The sequence below is a fragment of the Hypanus sabinus genome, unplaced genomic scaffold, assembly GCF_030144855.1.
Source record: "Hypanus sabinus isolate sHypSab1 unplaced genomic scaffold, sHypSab1.hap1 scaffold_809, whole genome shotgun sequence".
NCBI lineage: Eukaryota > Metazoa > Chordata > Chondrichthyes > Myliobatiformes > Dasyatidae > Hypanus > Hypanus sabinus.
Window position 1 is genome coordinate 61,116 of NW_026781661.1, and position 21,800 is coordinate 82,915.

General features: G+C 48.5%; 1 pseudogene; it reads left to right on the forward strand.

Moving 5' to 3' along the window:
• Window positions 1-4,049: 4,049 nt before the first annotated feature.
• Window positions 4,050-21,557, forward strand: LOC132390233 (NACHT, LRR and PYD domains-containing protein 3-like; annotated as a pseudogene).
• The last annotated feature ends 243 nt before the right edge of the window (window positions 21,558-21,800 follow it).

Below are 21,800 nucleotides of genomic sequence, written 5' to 3' on the forward strand. Positions count from 1 at the left end.
CAGAACCCGGGCTGGATCAAATTTTTAGCCTGGGACTGGCTGGGTTAAACAGAGAAACTCTGCCCCACTTGTTGCGATGAAAGAAAAAGCAGCGATCAACGCGGAAATCCGGACAGAAAGGTTAACGCAGCCTGTTTGTTTTCCTCTTTAGGGTTGCCTCATTGATCCCACTCCCGCCTCCTCCTGCTGTCAGACCCGTCCTGAGCCGGTGAGAGTTAGTGTGACCCGGACCGCGGCAGTCCCGCTCTACCCCGGCTCACCCGGCCCTGTCCATGGGTTCACAGCCGAGCGGCCACGGGAGCAGCAGCATCGACTCAACTCTCCGGACAGGGAGAACAAACCGGTTCCAGGCCCATTGACGTCACACCCCGATATCAGACTGTTTTCCCGGGACCACACTGATCACCAACCGGTTACGATATCAGAGGTAAGTGGTGTCTATGATTCTGCACAACAATTCAGCGAGGCTCGGCTCTGTTCGGGATCGGGAGTGAACTTCATGGGAAAAGGGAGTCCTGACGTGTTCGTGCTATCGAGTCCATTGTCCAGATGGATGAAGAGAAGCGTGCTGGGTGCAACTGAGTGCGAGCAGAAGGAACCTTTCACCCTGGTAGAAACATATGAAATATCCCCCGGGACAGCGACCCGTCACCGATCTCTCTCGAATAAGAGAAAACAGCAGATGCTGGAAATCCGAGCAACACACACACAATGCTGGAGGAACTCTGCAGGCCAGGCAGCATCTGTGGAGAGACAGTCCAGTCACCTTGGAGGCCCCAGGTCGTGTTCTTTACATCGCGCCATTGGTTAAATACAATATTAAACGGCCTTCACATCTGAACCACAGTGTCTTGTCGAACCGGTTGGATTGGATTTCAGCGGAACGGCCGCTCCCTGTTCTGAGGAACGTGCACAGACAGGCAGCCGGTTACACACAGACCCTGAGCACCGAGTCTCACAGAACAACAAGCCCCACCTTCCAAATCAGTCAATCATCTGCCCCCTTACCCTTTCCACTCCAGTCCTGATTAAGGGTCTGTTTACACCTATCCAGAGATGCTGCCTGACCTGCTGAGTTCCTTCCAGCATTCTGTGTGTTGCCATGGTTACGAAAGTTCCGTGTGCGGCGTTCGGCGGGGTATTTCTAAGAAACGGCCCACAGTACCCACACTGTCAGAATGTTCTTGGGGAATTAAGGTGAGAATAATTCAACTTCCGATTTTTTTTTCATATTTATTTCCAACTAACTAGTTGTCTGTGCTTTGGATCAGCGAACAAGGAGATATTTGTTTTTTTTTACGCTACTTCTGCTGCTGGTGCTCTTTGTGTTCCTACTGTTTTCTGTTTGCACGAGTGACATTTTCCACAGGTCAGGTGAAGTTTAACATCAGCGCCCAACAGTTTCAATGCAAGGGTGCGTGATGCAAACTGCAAGCACCGTCTCTGTTTCCGGAATTTCCTATTTCAGACCAATACATCTATTGTTCCTGTGTCGATTGAGGGTGTTTTGACCTCTTCTCCACAAGGGCCAGTGGAAGCAAAGACGGTCTTGAAGTGATGCAGGGATCCGCATGGGGGAATACGTAATGACATTTTAGATCAGTTCAGCCGTGTTCTCATTATCTACACGGCAGTTTCGATTGGACGGGTGGTCCAATTATGGGTTTAGTTGCGTTGACTGAAAAAACTCTGACAATTCAATTAATGTGAGCTTACTAGCATGTGAAAGGAGATATTATTTTATTTATATAGTTGATCTGAATACAAGAGGTTTGCTTGATTTAATGATTTGCGTTCAGCTTTGTGTGTTAAACGTGTGCCCCAGCTGTATCAAGGTGTCGAACTTCTGACTCATTCAGTGAGCTGGCCAGCACAGTACGGGACCGAGGGACGCGCTCCCCGTTCCCCATCCCTGACTCTGCAGCCTCCACATCTGCCGCGCGCTCCAGCTCACCGCCCCGCCCACTGCCCTCGCGCGCACCAGCTCACCTCCCCGCCCACTGCCCTCGCGCGCACCAGCTCAGCGCCCCGCCCACTGCCCTCGCGCGCACCAGCTCACCGCCCCGCCCACTGCGCTCGCGCGCACCAGCTCACCTCCCCGCCCACTGCCCTCGCGCGCACCAGCTCACCTCCCCGCCCACTGCCCTCGCGCGCACCAGCTCACCGCCCCGCCCACTGCCCTCGCGCGCACCAGCTCAGCGCCCCGCCCACTGCCCTCGCGCGCACCAGCTCAGCGCCCCGCCCACTGCCCTCGCGCGCACCAGCTCACCGCCCCGCCCACTGCCCTCGCGCGCACCAGCTCACCGCCCCGCCCACTGCCCTCGCGCGCACCAGCTCACCGCCCCGCCCACTGCGCTCGCGCGCACCAGCTCACCGCCCCGCCCACTGGCCTCGCGCGCACCAGCTCAGCGCCCCGCCCACTGCCCTCGCGCGCACCAGCTCAGCGCCCCGCCCACTGCGCTCGCGCGCACCAGCTCACCGCCCCGCCCACTGCCCTTGCGCGCTCCAGCTCAGCGCCCCGCCCACTGCCCTCGCGCGCACCAGCTCAGCGCCCCGCCCACTGCCCTCGCGCGCACCAGCTCACCGCCCGCCCACTGCCCTCGCGCGCACCAGCTCAGCGCCCCGCCCACTGCGCTCGCGCGCACCAGCTCAGCGCCCCGCCCACTGCCCTCGCGCGCACCAGCTCTGCGCCCCGCCCACTGCCCTCGCGCGCACCAGCTCACCGCCCGCCCACTGCCCTCGCGCGCACCAGCTCAGCGCCCCGCCCACTGCGCTCGCGCGCACCAGCTCAGCGCCCCGCCCACTGCCCTCGCGCGCACCAGCTCAGCGCCCCGCCCACTGCCCTCGCGCGCACCAGCTCACCGCCCCGCCCACTGCCCTCGCGCGCTCCAGCTCACCGCCCCGCCCACTGCCCTCGCGCACACCAGCTCACCGCCCCGCCCACTGCCCTCGCGCGCACCAGCTCACCGCCCCGCCCACTGCCCTCGCGCGCACCAGCTCAGCGCCCCGCCCACTGCCCTCGCGCGCACCAGCTCACCGCCCCGCCCACTGCCCTCACGCGCACCAGCTCACCTCTCCGCCCACTGCCCTCGCGCGCACCAGCTCACCGCCCCGCCCACTGCCCTCGCGCGCACCAGATCACCGCCCCGCCCACTGCCCTCGCGCGCACCAGCTCACCGCCCCGCCCACTGCCTCGCGCGCACAACACGTGGCCAACCCACTGGAGATTTTCAATCCTCCTCGTCAGCTGTCTGGCTCCACGTCTTCAAGCATTGGCTTGTCCGATCTTCTTGCTGTCGGATGCACTCTTAACACTTTCCTTCACCATCCAGTTTCAAAGTCGTCGATTGTTTTATAATCAGCCTCACTAACAGTCCAGCTCTCACAGCCATACATCGCAACTGGAAATACCATAGACCCGACGCTACGGTTCTTCGTAAACGATGTCATGTCCCTGCACTTTAGAATTTTATCTAATTTTCCCGTTGCTGCCCTGTCCGGAAACAAGAGGTTTTTTTTTGTTTGTTTGTTTTTTTTTTAATTTCGTGGCTGCAGTTACCATCTATACAAATCTTTGAACCGACAAAATCTGTTACTGCTTCCACTTCCTTTCCATTTATTACCACGAAGTTGTTAGGGCTGGCCGGTGTATTGAGGAACAAGTCAACTTTCCCACTTTCTTCTCTCACGCTCATTAGAAGCTTCCGCAGATCCTTCTCACTTTCAGCCATTGGAGTCGCATCACCCGCATGTCTGAGGCTGTTAATGTTTCATCCGGCAGTTTTACAATTCCTCCCTCGGAGTGTCAGGCACCCTGAGCCCATAGGCTACTCCTGGACTGATCCCACTTATTCCACTTACTGTTATTTAATGATTTATGGTTTCTATATTGCTATATTTCTAATACTATTCTGGTATGTTGGTTTTCCTGATGGTCTTCAGTTTCATTCTGAATATTGCAACAAGCGGCTCATGGTCTGAGATTGCCAGAGACCAGAGGAACTGATTTGTTCACTCAATGCGGCGACACTGGGCTGTGAAGGGGTGTTTGTCAAGTTGTCCTTCAGCAGTCAGGGTACTGAGTGCAGGAGTTGGGACATTATTTTCTGTGAGATAACATCAGCCCAGTAAGTCCCCTGATTTAACCTTGCCGCAGGACAATTTACAAGCTGCACACCGGCACGTCTTAAGACTGGGGTGAAACTGGATCACCCGGAGGATAACCATACGATCGCGGTGAGAAACTGCAAACTCTCAAAAACTTTCAGAAATTGAAACCGGGTAGTTCCAACTGCAAAGAGTTCTGTTAACCACAATCGGGCCGTTTTATAAGTCGTTGGTGAGACTGTGTTTGCAATACAAATTATAGTTCCAGCCACCCCGTTTGAAAAGGCTTGATGAAAGTGGAAGCAGTGCAGGGCTGATTTGTGAGTGTGTTGTCAGGGCCAGAAGGCCTCAGTGCTAGGGAGAGGATGCCACTCTATGTCCTTACTTCCTGGAATGTAGGAAACTGAGCAGCGACCTTAGAGAAGTGTTTTAAATTATGAAGGGCAGAGGAACTGACTCACTCTGGTTTATTTCTGCTGCAGATAATAGCCAGCAGGTGGTACTTCCTTCCGCCCGGAAGGCGGACAAGCAGACGGCAAGCAAGCAACGTCAGTCAGATTCAAAATGGACACAGGTATGCTCAATGGGCTCTTTCTCGTTAAAACTCTGTCATCATGGTACACGTCTAGTCGAATCATCAATAATTCAGAGTAATAAACGTGGGCGCTAAAGGGGCACAAACAGTGATAGCAAACGGGGTCTTTGATCGCACTGGTAAAGCGGCCTTGAGCGATGGAACAATTCATCAGGTCCAGCGTAGGGACCTAACAACGGAAATAGCCGAATAACTCCGGGCAAATCTTCACCTGACTGAAAGGAGAAGGAGCTCTTGAATAAGGCGGGTGTGGGTAACACTCAGACAGCAATACACCAGCGGGCAATGTAACAGTCCAGGGAGCAGATGGAATTCCTGTCAGTATTTAGGACGCCCTGATGTGGGAAACGCCTCCGACAGCCAGTGAGAGAAACAGATGTTGTTTTCTCTTTGGGAAGGGAAATGCTGAATTCTCCCCGGATTTTTGGGTTGTCGGACAGTGGAGGTGCGGGCTGTTTCCCGCAGTCTGCTTTCTGTGGCCGAGTTAAAGAACGGTATATTGTGGGAGAATGGGCTAGGTGCAGGAGATAGCGAGCAGGATAAATTTTAAACAGGGAATCTGAGTGAGCTACCAATATATGGTGAACGGGATAAAATTGAAACAAGAGAGTAAGTAGAGAAGGCAACACACACAATGCTGGACGGACAGCAGGTGAGGCCGCATCTCAAGAGGGATATCAACAATCGAGATTTCCGGTTCAGGAATGTTAAGCAGAGACTTTGTATATTGATTTCAAAGATGTCTCGTTGACATAAAGTAGAGTCAGGACTAGAGGAGCATTCTTTTGGGTGAAGGTCTATGACTAGTCGTGTCCGCAAGGGTCACTGCTTCGCCATGCGTCGTGTGTGATGTATATAAATTAGTAATAAACTATGCATTACGCAAAACGATTACAGAATCACATGGGTGGACTGATTCGTCGATTTACAGAAGTTGGCGCTGTCTTGTAAATTTGAGACTGTTGTCGAAATGTTCAGCATCCAACTATAAATATGAACAGACAGTCACCAGGTAAAATGAATTAGGGCAAATATGAGGAGTTGAACTTTGGGAGGTGAACTTCGCGAGTAACGTGCACAGTGTTTGCTGGGACCGTTAGCAAGATTGATGTACGGACGGGTCTTGTGATGGATGTGCTTAGTTTCCTGAAATTGGCAACACAATTGGCAGCGTGCAACGGCAAGTGGGAGGTTTGAGTATGCATTTTTGAAAATTGTGTTGTATCTGGAAGAATTTTGGTTAAGAAAAACATTCGATATTGTGCACTGATCTGATAAACACATCGCGAGAATCATGTGGAGTGTCTGGAGAGAGTGCAGATGTGTGTAGCAATGATTACAGAATATTGGCTTCCAGAAGAGGTCGAACAAACTTGGGTTCCTTTCTCCGGACCGGTGGACACTGAGACCTTTTCTCAGAGAAATGTGTGAATTCATGATAGGCATAGCTAAGGTAGCTAGTCTGTAACTCAGGGCAAATGTTAAATACCCGAGCGAATAGGATTAAGGTTAGAAGGGAAAGTTCAAAAGGGATCTAGGAAGCATGTTGTCCTTAGAAATAGATCAGTTTCTGGAATGTGCTGCCGAGGGAGGGACTAGAAACGGACTCTCGGCAGCATCGAAGAAACGTTTGAACTCATGCGTCGGCCGGGAACGGAGGGATATTGACCATGTTCCTGAAGAAGGGACTGGTTTAAATTGGCATCGTGTACATCTACTATTTTATGTTCTGTGACTGACTACAGATCTGAACTCGGCCTTCTCCGCCTTCCTGTCAAATTGTGAGGATCACCAACTTTTCCGGTTGACGAGATTCTACAAGGAGCGACTGGAGCAGGCGATTGAGGAGGGTGTGGAGGGAGTCGGATTCATGTTAATGGGCGATGATCACTTCACCGGGCCAGAGTATCACGTAAGTGAGAGGGAAGTACACTGAGTTTAGATTCTACTGAATTTATCAGACCGACTGAACCGGTGTAACGGCACCTCTGGGCTATGAAAATCCTACAATGTTTCTGGTCAACATCAGGAAAAGTGTTTTCGTTTGCGGATACACTGAGCCTAAATTCACCACTACAATCCCCTGACCAGTTTTCCAAACACTTTCAGTTTTGGACAGGTTAGGATGCAGACAATGATTGACAGGTGACTTTAGTGTGTGACTCTTGACGGACTTTGCAAGTGAACAGAGAACCACTTTACACCTCGCTGTCTGACATCACATCATGCGCCTAATGCTCGACCTGAAGGGCCATTCATTAGCCTGTATTCTCCTGATAAACCTCGGGTTTTTTCACAAATCAAATATATAGTGATTAATTTCTCAGCTCATTTCTCGGGTCCAGCTTAAACCCCATCATCATTGAACCAGGCAGAGCTGAATCTCGTCTCTGTTAAACTGCTGATCCGTTTTGCTGGTTAATATCCCAACATGCCTCTTTGTTCCGTTACTTTCTGATCCTTGTGACTGTTCCACTGTGAGTTTGTAACTACCACCACATGTACTATTATCATTGAAAAGAGCAAAATCGGTATCATTGAAAATATTCCAAGCATCTAAAGCTAACACAGAATTACAAATAAACAGCTTTCCAGTCGTCTTTCTGATACTGGAGTGCATTCACCTATTGCCAGCCAGACCATTCCGAACTCGACATTCCACAGGAGACAGCCGGCAATTTCAATCCAAACCTCTTTCTCAACATTACCACACGTGCACAGAAGATCAGAATTTGCTGTCTGCTCCTCACTGCCAATTCCCAGCTGTCTGCTGACACTGGACCCCTCATGGAGCCTGGCAGTGAAGTGTGAACCTTTTGTGGTTCACCAGCAATTACGCCAGGGAAAATCAACAATGACCCTCTCATACTTCGACCTAGTCGTAGTCGTTGAATACAGCACAGCAACAGGCTCTTTGGTCCATCTAGTCTTCACTGACCTAACTTTTTCTGTGCCTTCAGCTACTCCGTAGTCTCTTCCCTAACAATCGATTCCAAAAACTGATGTCAGGCTAACAGGTCTATAGTATCCTTTCTGCTGTCGCCCACCCTTCTTAAATAGATCAGTAACAGTTGCAATTTTCCAGTCATCGTGGACAATGCCAGAATCTATCGACTATTGAACAACCATTGTCAAAGTCTCCTCAATGTCACCGGCTACTTCCTTCAGAACCTGAGGGTGCATTCCATCAGGTCCAAGAGATTTATCCATTCTCAGACAATTAAGCTTCCTGAGCACCTTCCCAGTCGTAATTTAAACTACACATTCTTCACTTCCCTGACACTCTTGAATGTCCGCTATACTGCAGACTTCTTCTACTGTGAAGACTGATGCAAAATACACATTCAGTTCCTCTGCCATCTCTGCGTGTCTCACTGCAATAGTTACAAAGTCATTTTCTATTGGTCCCATATCTACCCAGAACTCTCATTACACGTTATATACTTAAAAAAAAAACTTTAGGTATCTTCTTTGACGTTAGTCCCCAGCTTCCTTTCATAATTCATATTTTCCTGCCAAATGTTCTTTTTTAGTTTTCTAGTTTTCTTCTGCAAGCTTTTAAAATCTTCCAAATTCCCGATCCCCAAGTGGACTCAACTGCAAGCAGTTCTAAAAAAGCCATGTCTCAGAAAAACTACAAATTACCTCTTTTGATGTCCAATAGTGGCCTGGTGTTTCCAATCCACTATCATTTAAAATCGCCAGCGATTATCATGACGTTGACCTTTGACAACGTCTTTTCTATCTCCTGCTGTAATTTGAAATCCACATCCAGGCTGCTGTTTGGAGGCCTGTATACAACTGCCATTAGGGTCCTTTTACCCTTGCTATTTCTTAACTCAACCCATTGAGTTTCTACACTGTCCGATCCTATCTCAACACAATCTAATGATTCAATATGCTTTCATGTACACAGGTCCACACAACCCCCTCTACCTACTATCCAATCGTTCCGATATACCATATATCCTTGGACTTTCAGCTCCAAATTGCAGCCATATTTTATTCAAGTTTCAGGAATGGCCAGAATGTCGTACTTGCAATTATTTAGCTGAATTTCAAGATCGTCTATTTTATTTTTTGTAGTTGTGTGCATTCAAGTATAACACTTTCAGTCGAGCCTTAGTTGTTCTCTGTGGCACCACGCGTCTATAACCCTGTAACTCAAGCCACAGGCTGTTACTGTCCTTACCTCCTGCCTATCCTTTCTATCGTCTATGTTTTCCCCATTCTCAACCCTAACACTCTGGTTCCCAACTCCCCGACAAATTAGTTTTAAATCTCCCTAACATCTCTAATAAACATGACTCTATTCTAATTTCTGTATTCAAAACTTTGATTTATGAAGACCCACGCCCTTAAAGTTTTACAACGCTATCTACTTTTGACAACAGTTTCAAGAAATTTTGGATCTCTAATCCCTGATACCTTGGTTTTACCAAACTGCTCAATGCCCTACCAATAAATGTATTCGTGCTATCGTGCTTTTTCCACAAAAAATGCAACACCTCACACTTGTCCTCATTAAATTCTAACTGACAATTTTAATCCACACTTTTCCAGATATTCTAACTCCCGCTGGAAGCTTTGATAACCTTCCTCGATGTCCCTACTTTGGTGTCATCCACAGGTTTGCTGACCCTCTTTATCACATTATCATACAGTGTTGATGTATGATATAAATGTCAGACAACATCCGACACAGCACAGGTCCCCGAAGAACCTCCACTACCTGTCTTAGCTTCACTCACAAACCCAATATGTAAACTAACTTACTGTCATGTCATCAATGCCAAGCAACTTAATCGTACTGACCAGGCTCCTATGATGGACTTGTCAAAGGTCTTGCTGCAGTTCATGTAGACCACATCCACTGACTTCATTACTTGCTTGGTAATTTACCCGAGAATCTCTAAGATTGGTTAGACAGGATCTACCAGGTACATATCAGTATTGACAATTCCTAATCAATCCTTGCCCATCCAAATACTTATATCGAGTTTCTCTAATACCTACCAATAACGTTACCACCACTGGTGTCAGGCTAACCGACCTGAACTTCCCTGGCTTATTCCTACAGCCTTCTCAAACAGCAGAACATTATCTAGCACTCAACACTTTCGTATCGGACGTTTCAAATTTCTTTGCAGCTCTCCCGCAGTCTCTGCACTAGCCTTAGACAAGATGCGAAGGAAAACCCTAGGGATTTGTCCACCCTAATCCACCTCAAGCCAGCAAACACATCCTTATCTGTAATTTATATAGCGTCCATGATTTAACTGCGATATTGGCTCACTCTAAATACTCTGTGTATATCCTGAATAGATACAGTGCCATGCAAAATTTTGGGGACACTGCATGGTCAGTTCTTAATCACACCCACTCTGGCAAGTGTCACAGCTTGTAAACTCTTTCTGTAGCCTGCAAAGAATATTTCAATTCCTTCTTTAATTCCTCCCGCTCTATTGAATCATGTCTAACGCAAAGGAAAGCTGCAATGCTGAACAGTCAGACCTGCACCTCTTCCTATCAAATCACATCAATGGTTACAATGTTGTATTTCAATGTGCTGATCCACGCTCTAAGCTCATCTGCCTTTCCTACAATAATCCTTGCATTGAAATAATACGCAACTCGGAACATTAGTTTCACCATGTTCACCCTTTAATGTCCTGACTCTGGAAAATGGCGTAACAACATTGTTCCTGCACTGCCACTCCACCTGAAGCCTTCCATAATGCAATATCTGATCAGCCACACGTTAGACTGTATTATCGTCCTATTTCAGACCTCACTCGCACGTGGTACGGAGAGCAATCCTGAGAACACAACCCTGGAGTTCCTGCCCTTTAGCTTAACGTCTAACGACATAAGCTCACTTTGCAAGACTTCGTCACATTTCCTACTCTTGTCATTGGTGCCAACGTGGACCACGACCTCTGGCAACTCATGCTGCCCCAAAGAATGTGTCAGACTCGAACGGAAGATATCCCTGACATTGGCAAGACACCATTCAACAGTCTGCTTCTCGTAAAGAGAAACTCCAGCCTGTTCACCTGACCATTGAACTCCCGCTGTCAGTGCAGCTCACCACTTCTCATCCCTTCTGAATCGCAAATCCAAACTCTGTGCCAGAGGCATAATCGCAGTGGCTTTCCTCTTCTAGGCAATGCCCCGAGGCAGAAAGCTGTATACCTGTTACAGAGGAGTTTTCGGTAGTGGTTGCCTATCCCCTTCCCCCCTACTGACAGTTACCCAATTACCTACGGACTGCGCCTTGTGTATATCTCCGTCCCTGATCAGTCTGTGAGTCAACCTCTTAGCATTCTGAGTGATCGTGGGTTCATCCAGCCCCAGCTCCAATTCCTCAGCACAATCTGTAAGAAGCTGCAGCTGGAGGAAAAGCCTGAAGGAGAAGTTGTCAGGCTACCCCTGTCTTGCTGCATCCTGTAGGATGAGCATTGGACTATTCTGCCTGGCATTCCCACTGTTCTAATCATGAAAAAGAGGGAAAGTTTTACCCAAAATCTACCTAAAGCCTCCACCCCTCCGCACTGAACTCTCACTGACACAAAACCTCAACTCCCCAGTCTATTTCTGGCTCACTCACGCTATGTGTGCTCTTCTTAAAAGTCGTGAAGTGGATAATTACCCCGCCGTCTATGACGTGCAGGAACTCCTGACTGACCCCGCGTGCATCTTTTAAAGCTATGAACACTTCAATGGTTGTGAGTGATCTACAGTGAGTAGAATATGCTGGGTCAGTCCATGTTCAGCGTAGATTTGTACCCACCCCTCCGCTACTCAATATATTCCCCATTGTTCATTCCAGAGCGTGACTGAGCTGGCGGAGAAGGCAAACCGAGCGGGCGCTTCCAAACTCCTCCTGAATCTGGTGATGGAGAAGGGATCAGGGGCCCGAAGGGTGATGTGGGAATCCTTTGTGGATCTACATCACCATTTACCGAAGCTTAGCAGAATACTGAATGAAATACGGGAACGTGGTACGGTGAACTAAACACTGAGTGTTACAGATGTAAATGCTGATGAATTTTCACTATTACACAGTACAGACCTCATGCAGTTTAATCTGTTTGAACAGGTGACGGCCAGTTCGCCTACATGGACACTGAGCGGGGTTTATCTGAATTGCCCAAGCATCTGAAAGGTAAACGATGGAACAGATATTGCAAAGTATTTATATTACTCTGAGTAGGGAGTAGGACCAAAAGCAAGACACAGACACTGAACTACCAGGAACAGGACTAGGCGTGAGAAGGAATCAAGGAAACCGGGGAAGAAAGGATGCTGGACATGACTAAGGTGAGGATATAAGACGAGGAGGGGCACAGGACGGGACCAGAGACTCTTGGACTGGACAAGGGAACCTCAGCACAGGACGAGGTAATCCTAGCATAGGGCTGGGCAAGGCACATGACGGGATGAGAACCCAGAACCTTGGTCGAGGGTGAAACAAGACTGCACGTAAGACTCCTGGGCAAGGGAACCCCAGCACAGGACGAGCGAATTCCAGCACCGAGCTGGGCAAGGTACTCCTGTGTCGGGCGCGGCGCATGGACATGACAGGAAACCAGAACCTAAGTCGAAGAAGAAACAGGGACATTGAACACCGAGCCGGGAAACCTCTTTGGGTACAGCACGTCGGGCCGGAACACAAAACACAGAACACAGGGCAGGTCCCCTCCTTGAGTACAGGTCGTAGGTCCGGGACTCATAACACAGAACACAGAGCCGGGACCCCTCCTTGGGTACGAGAGCAGGTCCGGGACAAATTACACAGAACCCTGAACACGACGCGACAGTTCCCAAGGGTAGGTAGCGGCCAAACGGCCAGACCTACCTATCGAAGGCATGAAACTAGACTGACAGTTCAAAACAGGGCGAGGCTCCAGACACAGGCAAGGTAAGGCAAGGCTCCAGGCAGAGGCGAGGCGAGACAAGGCAGGGCTCCAGGCGAAAGGTGAAGGGATGGGACACACACAGTGGCTTTGGACAGGAACAATCCGGCATCCAGAGGCTGAATCCAAGAAGCTATTTATGAGGCCAGCGCAAACGAGAATCAGCTGCCTCAGCAGAAACTAGGGAACTCGGAAAACCGGGAATAAGGAACTTATTCCGTGAACCGGAATGCCGATCTCACGGACAGGACCATGACACTAAGAGCCTGAATACCTGTTTTTAGAGGCATGGTTTGAGACTGTCAGAGTTCAGGCGGCACTTCTTGAGCTGTGGCTGGCGGACGGATAACCATTTGCTTTTTTCAGAACACCGTTTTACCGTCCGTGTCTTCGGCTGTGCACGTGGAGAAATCAAGGAGTTTGCTGAACAGACATTCCCGGCAGTCAAAGAAGAAGCATAGAATAGATAGCATAGAAAAGTGTAGAACTGTCTGGCAGTTCGGCCAACAATATTGTGCCGACCTTTAATCCCTGGCTTCCATATAACCCCCCACATTAAATTACATCATATACCTGTCAGGTCGTCTCTTAAAATTTACTCGTGTATCTCGCTCAGTCAGCGCATTCCACGCACCAAACACTCTCTGAGTGACAAACCTTCCTCTTATATCCCTCTTGAACTTCCCACCCCTTACATTAAAGTCAGGTCCTCTGGTACTGAGCAGTGGTGCCGTGGGGATGAGGCGCTGCCTGTCCACTCCATCTATTCCTCTTGATATCTTCTACACCTCTATCATGTCTTCTCTCATCCTCCTTCTCTTCAAAGAGTTAAGCCCTAGCTCCCTTGATCTCTGATCATAATCCATACTCTCTAAACCAGGCAGCATCCTGGTAAATCTCTTCTGTACCATTCCCAATGCTTCCACATCCTTCCTAGAGTGAGGCGTCCAGAACCGCACACAGTACTCCAAGTGTGGCCTAACTAGAGTTTTATAGAGCTGCATCATTACATCGCGTCACTTAAACTCTATCCCTCGACTTATAAAAGCTAACACACCATAAGCTTTCATAACTCCCCTATCTACCTGTGAGGCAACTTTCAGGGATCTGTGGACATGTACCCCCAGATCCTTCTGCTCCTCCACACTACCAAGTATCCTGCAAATTACGTTGCACTCTGCCTTGGAGTTTGTCCTTAAATAGTGTTTTACCTCACACTTCTCCAGGTTGAACTCCATCTGCCACTTCTCAGTCCACTTCTGTATCCTATCAATGTTTCTGCGACAGTCCTCTACACTATCCACAACACCACCAAAGTGGTGTCATAGACAAACATGCTAAGCCACCCTTCTACCCCCATATCCAGGTTGTTAATAAAAATGACGAAAAGTACAGGTCCCAGAACGGATGCATGAGGGGCACCACTAGTCAGAACAGTCCAAATCGAATACACTCCTTCCACCATGACACTCTTCTTTCTGCACGCAAGCCAATTTTGAATCCACCTGGCCAAGCTACCCTCGATCTCATGCCTTCTGACTTTCTGAATAAGCCTACCGTGTGGAACCTTGACAAATGTCTTACTAAAATAAATGTAGATCGCATCCACTGCACTACTCTCATTTATATGTCTGGACACATCCACAGCGAACAATATATGGCTTGTTAGACACGATCTGCACTTCACAACGCCATGCTGACTGTCCCTTATCAGACCCTGATTTTCTAAATGCCCACAGATCCTATCGCTAAGAAACGTTTCCAACAGCTGTCCCACCACAGACGTAAGGCTCACTGGTCTGTAGCTATCCGGGCTACCCTTACTGCCTTTTTTGAACTAGGGGATAACATTCGCCTCTCTCCAATCCTCCAGTACCCTGCCCGTGTATACCGAGTACATAAGGATCCTAGCCAGACACTCTGCAATATCTTCGCTGGCCTCGTGGGGAATGTTCCGTTCGGCCCCGTGGACTTATCCGTCCTGATGTATTTTAACAACACCAAAACTTCCTCTTCCTTAATATCAACATGCTCCAGAACATCAACCTCGCTCATGTTGTCCTCATCGTCATCAAGTTCCCTCTCAGTGGTGAATACCGAAGAGAAGTATTCAATGAGAGTCTCGCTCACTTCCACAGCCTCCAGGCTCATCTTCCCTCCTTTATTTCTAATCGGTCCTTACTTCACTCCCGTCATCCTTTTGTTCTTCACATAACTGAAGAATGCCTTTGTGTTTTCCTTTACCCTACTCGCCAAAGCCTTCTCATGCCTGGTTCTTATTCTCCTCAGGGCCTCCTTAAGCACCTTTCTTGCTACCCTCTGATCCTCTATAGTACCATCTCATCGTGGCTTTCTAAACCATGCTGCCTTCCTGCGCCTGACTAGCTTTTATACCTCACTTGTCACCCATGGTTCCTTCACCCTACCATTCCTAATCTTCCTCACCGGGACAAACTTATCCCTAACATCCTGCAAGAGATCCCTAATCATTGACCACATGTCCTTAGTACATTTCCCTTCAAAAACAAAAAAAAAACATCATCCCAATTCACACTCGCAAGTTCTAGCTTTATAGCCTCATAACTTGTCCTTCCCCAATTAAACCGACATCTTCCCCTTACTGATTTTATTCTTGTTCATGAAAGGCCAGGGATCTGTGAATTGACACAGTTCGCTACCTAATACTAGATCTAATATGGCATTCCCGCTAGTCGGCCTATCAACATACTGTGACAGGAATCCGTCCTGGACATACTTAAACAATTCTGCCCCATCTAAACTATCGGAACTAATCAGTGTCAATCAATGCTCGAGCAGTTAAAATCACCCATGATGAACACCCTGTTATTATTGCACGTTTCCAAAATCTGCCCCCCAATCTGCTCCTCGGTATCTCTGCTGCTACTAGGGGGCCTATAGAATTGTCCCAATAGAGTAACTGCTCCCTTCCTGTTCCTGCCTTCCGCCCATACTGACTCCAAAGCGATTCCTGCTGCATTACACAAACTTTCTGTAGCTGTAATAGTATCCCTGACCAAAAATTCCACCCCTCTTACCCACCCTCACCGTATCCCTTATAAAGCACTGGAATCCGGGAATATTGAGAAACAATTCCTGCCAGCTCACATTTCTTTACCTTTGCTCCTCATGCTTCTTGCAAAGAAATACCCGCACTTTAGCCCTTCTGCCTTGCTACCTTTATACACTTTATCCTGCTTCTCTTTATCAAAGCCTGCATATGTTAGATCTGGCTTTACACCATGCAATATATTTGCAGCTCTCCCATGACCCGTATCCACCTCAGTTCAGTTGCAACACGTCCCGTCGAAACAGGACCCACCGTCCCTGGAATAAGGCCGAATTTTCCAGAAGCATGAAGCACTCCCTCCTGCAGCAACTCCTTAGCCGCGTATTTAGCTGCATTATCTCCCTATTTCTAGCCTCACTACCACGTAGCCGGCTCATCCTGAGATTGCATCCCTGAAAGTCCTGTCCTTCAATTTTGCACCTTTATCCTTAAACCGTTTTTGTGGGACCTCCACCTTCTTCCTATCCACGTCATTGGTCCCTACCTGCACCACGACATCCAGCTACTCACCCTCTCCTCTTTTCCCTCCTTCCATTCTGAGCTGAGGATCCAGTCTCGGTGCCAGAGACGCAACCACTGCAACTTGTCCCTGGTCGGTCATCCCCACAAACATTATCCAAAACGGTACGCCCCCGCACCCACTTCTACCGTCTGCAGTGTTGCAGAGTTCAACATAAGCTGGGCAGCGAAATCAGTGAAATCCCAACTCCACACAACACTCTCCTCTCCAGAATCACGTGCCCACTTTGTGCTCGCTGGAACACCGGGGAATCTACAAACGCGAACAGCGGATCTGAATTCTGGGACATCGTTCATTTTCACACAATCTTATCTCTGATTTCCCGACTTCACCAAAACTTAACATTTTTTTTTACAAATTAGGGGAAATAAGTGGGTGTTCCGTGTTCATCAGATCAGGCTTTGACAACCTACTTCTGTCCGTCCTCAGATGTTCAACAGAAACACAAGGAGACTCTGCGGTCACAGACTGAAACACTGAGAGGGAACACGATCCTGATGAGGGAGAAGGTGAAGGTTTTCCGGCTGGTCGATCGATACGCTGAGCTCACGGTCATTTCTACTGTTCGAGATCGGACACTGGTGGAACACGAGCTGCTGGCAAGAGGCAGAGACCACGAGGAGTGGAGACAGAAACATCTGCGCAGCGAGCTGGAGAAAATCCACATTGATCATCTGTTTCACAATAGTTACGCACATAGTTTCCGGGACAAAATGAAAAGATTCATCACACGATCAACTTCGGGATGCCCGGTAGCAATGGCCGGAGTCCCGGGGATCGGGAAAACGACACTGGTACAAAAGATTGTTTACGACTGGGCCACGGGGAAAATATTCCAACAATTCCACTTTGTCTTCTGTTTCAAATTTCGGGATTTAAACTCCATTAACTGCAGAATAAACCTGATGGAACTAATTCTGGATCAGTATCCATACTTTGGGAATTCTCTGAGAAAGGTCTGGAAGAACCCAGAGGGATTGTTGTTTATATTCGATGGTTTAGATGAATTCAAACACAGAATCGATTTTGATGACAGTCGGAGATACACAGAACCCAAGCACAAGTGCCCAAATCCCGAGTGGCGTTGCAAGGTGTCTGACATTGTGTACAGTTTAATCCAGGGCAAGCTGCTCCCAGGGTGTTCAGTGCTACTGACCTCCCGTCCCACTGCATTACATTTGTTGGAAAAGGCGAAGATCAGTGTTTGGACTGAAATACTGGGATTTGTTGGTGAGGAACGAAAGGAATATTTCATCAGGTATTTTGAAGATCAGACGGTGGCGGAAGCTGTTTTCAAACACGTGCAGGAGAACGAGATCCTGTACACCATGAGCTACAACCCCTCCTACTGCTGGATCCTCGCTCTGGCACTGGGCCCCTTCTTCACACAAAGAGTCAGGGACCCGCAGAGAGTTCCCAAGACCATCACTCAACTGTACTCCTACTATATTTACAATATCCTGAAAAACCACGGCCGGGAGACTGAGAACCCCCGTGAAGTGTTACTCAGGGTGGGTCAGATGGCCTTCAGAGGAGTGTCCGAGAAGAAGATTGTGTTTACAGATGGAGATTTGATCAAGTTCAATCTGCAGCCTTCCCAGTTCCTGTCCGGGTTCCTGATGGAGCTTTTGGAGAGAGGAGATTCTGCCCAGAGCGTGGTGTACACATTCCCACACCTCACCATCCAAGAGTTTGTAGCTGCAGTCGTACAATTCCTGAAACCACATAGCGGGGATATCCTGAAATTTCTCACTGAAGCCCACAACACGACAGATGGACGGTTTGAAGTATTTCTCCGTTTTGTTGCTGGTCTCTCCAACCCAATGACAGCTCGGGGCCTGGAGGAGTTTCTGGGTCCATTTCCTCATCAAACAACCTGCCGGGTGATTGACTGGGTGAAGGAGGAGGTTAAACGCCAGAGTGGAAACACGGGTGACACTGGGAGAAAGAGACTCCTGAACACATTGCACTACCTGTTTGAGTCTCAGAATCGTGGTCTGGCTCAGGCCGCACTGGAATCTGTGGACACACTTTCATTCACAGGAATGACACTGACCCCGATTGACTGCGCGGTCCTGTCTCATGTCATCGGACTCTGTGATACAATAAAACACCTCGACCTGGAGAAATGCAACATTCAGTGTGAATGAATCCAGCGACTGGGACCCGGGCTGCACAAGTGCCAGGAGTTGAGGTAACTTGACTGATCTCTCACTCTGAACTCTGAAACTGTTCTATTGTGCTGTTTCAAATTTGGTAAAATTGTGGATAGGGTGGTGAAGAAAGCTTTTATTATGTTGGCCTTTATAAATTGAGTATAGGAGTTGGGATGTAATGTAAAAATTGTACAAGGCATTGGAAAGGCCGAATTTGGAGTATTGTGTACAGTTCTGATCACCGAATTATAGGAAAGATATCAAGAAAATAGAGAGAGTACAGAAGAGATTTACTAGAATTTTAGCTGGTTTTCAGCACCTAAGTTACAGGCAAAGGCTGAACAAGTTAGGCCTTTATTCTTTGGAGCGGAGAAGGTTGAGGGGGGACTTGATAGAGGTATTTAAAATTATGAGAGGGAAAGATAGATAGAGTTGACGTGGATAGGCTTTTTGCATTGAGATTAGGGGAGATTCAAACAAGGGGACATGAGTTGAGAGTTACAGGGCAAAAGTTTAAGGGCAACACGAGGGGGACTTTCTTTACTCAGAGAGTGGCAGCTGTGTGGAATGAGCTTCCAGTAGAAGTAGTAGAGGCAGGTTCGGTATGTTCATTTAAAGTAATATTGCATAGGTATACGGACAGAAAAAGAATGGAGGGTTATGGACTGAGTGCGGGTCGGTGGGAGTAGGTGCGAGTAAGCTTTCGGCACGTACTAGAAGGGCCGAGATGGCTGTTACCGTTCTGTAATTGTTATATGCTTATATATAAATTGCAGTAAATCAAATAATGTGACAAATAACTGCAGGGCTGCTGAGTAATTACCCAGGATATAAACGTTTTGTGGGATGTTGGTGACTTCAGTCGATAACGGCCGTTGGTTTAATGGTAGCAAATAACAGGAATGGCCGTGTTTCTCGCTGCCCGTTACACGTCCATTGACAATCTTCCTTCTCACTGTTACTGACACCCAGACCGACACTGACTGCAACTGATGGGTCAAAGCTTCACACAGCCTTCACTGTCAGGAACAATAGACCATCAGCAGATTGCCCCGGTGAAAAGGAAAGAAATACCATTGAGAGATTGTCCTACCCCACCCTTTTCCGTGCGTCTCTCTCACCCTCAGTCTCACCGTGTGACGGCTCACTAGCAGATACCCAGATCCCATTCGGGTACCTAATCTGCCGATTGTGGACCTCATTTGTGACCCACCCCTCCCGTGCAATCTATTTCTGAATCCCCTCGTTTTGTAGGATTATATTTTCCCATCGGCATACTCCTCTGGGATCTCTTCCAGATCCCGCTTCCTTCTGTAGGATGTGTTTTCCTTTCTTCTGTCGGATCACTCTACTTCATTCCCCTTCTTTCTGCAGCTTCAATCTTCCCATCCCTTTACCTTAGCTGGGATCTCCCCTACCGTCTCCCATCAGCACTCTCCAGATTCACAAATCTTTCTCACTGTGGGACTTCCTCCCACACTTCAACCCTGCTCTTTCCAACACTCTCAGGTGAGGAACACTTTTCTGACAATCAGGGAATGAGACAGAATACATGGAGTTTACAGACTAAATTACTGACATTCTATGAATCCCCTGGAGCTGGCCAGTGAGGGACATTGAGAGTGACGGGAACTCCGATCAGTGATTTACCGAAGGGTTTATTTTTTTCCAAACATATCCGAGTAAGAGAAATTCCCTCAGACACTCGGTTTGAATCACTTTGTTCATCAACTTGCCTGTTTTTGTTTAGACTTGGGAAGAATAAACTGGGAGATTCAGGAGTGAAACTGGTGTCTGCTGCTCTGAGGAACCGGGAGTGTAATATACAGGAACTGTGGTAAGTACCAGACTGTGGGAGATTGTGTTTACAGTCACTGGGTGTTTGACACTGAACATTAATGTGATCAGTAATTGTGTTACCGATTATCACTGCCGATTTGTACCGTCTCCTGTCTCTCTGTGTCCTTCACCCTCACTCTCTCTCATCTCCAGGCTGAACAAAGTCTGTCTCACAGATTCTGGAGCCGAGGATCTCGCCTCCGCTCTCAGTACAAACCCATCACTGACAGGTCTGAGTCTGAGTGGTAACAAATTGGGAGATTCAGGAGTGAGACTTATGTCTGCGGCTCTGAGGAACCCGGAGTGTAAAATACAGAAACTGGAGTAAGTACCAGACTGTGCGAGATTGCGTTTACAGTCACTGGGTGTCAGACACTGAACATTAATGTGATCGGTAATTGTGTTACTGATAAACAATGGACATTTGTACCAACTCCTGTCTCTCTGTGTCCTTCACCCTCACTCTCTCTCATTTCCAGGCTGTTCGATGTCGGTCTCACAGATTCTGGTGCCGAGGATCTCGCCTCCGCTCTCAGTACAAAACCATCACTGACGGAGCTGGACCTGAGTGGTAATAAACTGGGAGATTCAGGAGTGAAGCTGGTGTCTGCGGCTCTGAGGAACCCGGAGTGTAAAATACAGAAACTGGAGTAAGTACCAGACTGTGGGAGATTGTGTTTACAGTCACTGGGTGTCTGACACTGAACATTAATGTGATCAGTAATTGTGTTACTGATAAACACTGGGGATTTGTACCATCTCCTCTCTCTGCATCTTTCACCCTCACTCTCTCTCATCTCCAGGCTGGACGGTGTCGGTCTCACAGATTCTGGTGCCAAGAAACTCTCCAGCGATCTGATTATAAACGGATCACTCACGGATCTGGAGCTGAGTGGTAATTGTGTTACTGATAAACACTGGGGATTTGTACCGTCTCCTGTCTCTCTGTGTCCTTCACCCTCACTCTCTCTCATCTCCAGGCTGAGGTATGTCGGTCTCACAGATTCCGGTGCCGAGGATCTCGCCTCCGCTCTCAGTACAAACCCATCACTGACGGTGCTGGACCTGGGATACAACTCTCTGACAGACGGATCTGTCCCCGGTCTCCGCCGCCTCATACTGACCCTCCCGAGTCTGGAGCGGATCGGGTGAGTGTTTGTGTTAATGTTCAATGTGATAAAATGTCAGCGGATCCGCGGGTTTTCTGGTGATATTTGTCTGTGAGTGTTGTTGAAACATTAACCCCGGCCCCCTGTTACTGACACTGTTGTGTGATCTGTTTATTCCATCTTCATTCTCCCATCTGTTTCAGGCTGTACGAGAATCGGTTCAGTGAGACCGGGAGGAATGAACTGAGATCTCTGTGGGGAGTCAGACCCGGACTGAGAGTGGATCTGTGAACATCTGAATGTGTGAACATCCCCGCCCGCGGGATGGAGCCGATTCCCCCCTCACCTTTAACTACCCCTCCCCCTCCCCTTTAACTCCCCCTCCCCTTTAACTACCCCTCCCCCTCCCCTTTAACTCCCCCTCCCCTTTGACTACCCCTCCCCCTCTCCTTTAACTACACCTCACC